Genomic DNA, 1,313 nt, shown 5'->3' with positions numbered 1-1,313 from the left:
ATTAATTAGTTACCAATACAGTCTCTGTGGGAACGAACTAGAAAAGATTCTATACTACTTGCGAACTCGTATACTTGCGTGTAATATTAGCGCCTTTTTAGCGACTAATAAGTTTTTGGTGCCGCTGCCGGGGATTGCAGTGTTAACAGTGTTAATTTATAGTTTATGTGCTTTCCATCAGTGGTCGTTAAAGTTCATTGGCTCGGAAATTGTTACTTATTTGTTCCTTGTTTTATTTCAGGTACTCTAGCGAGGGTGTATGCATACACGTTCGTGTACTCGTAAGAGAACACTGGATAAAGCCGAGGAAGAACTTGTGGTAGTTCGTAAGGAAGTTTTTGAGGAAGAAAAGAAGGTAGAAGAAGAAGAAGAGAAAGTTAAAGAACCAGCTTTAGTAGAGATGGGTGATCAAGCGGAAAATCTGAAGGCTTTAATTGACTATTCTCGGCCTAAAATTAATGACATTCAGTCAAGCATCATCATACCATCCATCAGGGCTAACACTTTTGAGATCAAGTCAAGCACGATTCAGAAGATACAGAACTCAGTTCGGTTTGGGGGTTCTCCTACTGAAGACCCCAACATGAACATCAGGGATTTCATCGAGATCCGTGACACCTTCAAGTTTAATGATGTGACTGAAGATGCTATCAACCTACACCTCTTCCCATTCTCTCTAAAGGACAAAGCTAAGTGTTGGTTACACTCTCTACCAGCAGGGTCTATCACCACTTGGGAGGATCTTATGCAAAAGTTTCTCACTAAATTCTTCCCTATGGCGAAGACTGCTGCAATCAGGAATGCTCTTACTCAGTTTGCTCAGCAAACTGGAGAATCTCTGTGTGAGGCTTGGGATCGATATAAGGAGATGCTAAGGAAGTGCCCACACCATGGCATGCCTGATTGGATGATTATCAACTGTTTCTATAATGGATTGGGTGCTACTTCTAGACCCATGCTTGATGCAGCATCAGAAGAAGCCTTGTGGGCTAAAAGCTACGATGAAGCTTGTGAACTTATGGAACTGATGGCTGCTAATGAGTACCAGAATCCTTCCCATAGGCTGATTCAGGGAAAAGTCACAGGAATTCTGGAGTTGGACGCAGCAACCGCTATCGCTGCCCAACTTAAGGCTTTGACGATGAAGGTGGACATTTTGGCTAATTATGGAGTTAATCAAATCGCTAGTGTCTGTGAGATTTGTGATGGTGCCCACGAGACTAATCAGTGCACAATTTCTAGTGAATCAGCTAAGTTTGTGAGCAACTTCCAGCGATCGCAGCAACCAGTGCCAGCCACCTATCATCGCAACA

At 42.9% G+C, this 1,313-nt stretch overlaps 1 non-coding gene across 1 annotated transcript; it reads right to left on the bottom strand.

Annotated features, from left to right (window-relative positions):
- Positions 1 to 790: 790 nt before the first annotated feature.
- On the bottom strand, positions 791 to 897 carry LOC141709998 (small nucleolar RNA R71). The gene has a single exon (XR_012570543.1). It is a non-coding gene; the product is annotated as a small nucleolar RNA R71 (small nucleolar RNA).
- Between the last annotated feature and the right edge of the window lie 416 nt (positions 898 to 1,313).

This window comes from Apium graveolens, chromosome 2 (assembly GCF_009905375.1).
Source record: "Apium graveolens cultivar Ventura chromosome 2, ASM990537v1, whole genome shotgun sequence".
Taxonomy (NCBI): domain Eukaryota; kingdom Viridiplantae; phylum Streptophyta; class Magnoliopsida; order Apiales; family Apiaceae; genus Apium; species Apium graveolens.
This window is presented reverse-complemented; position numbering and strand designations above follow the sequence as displayed.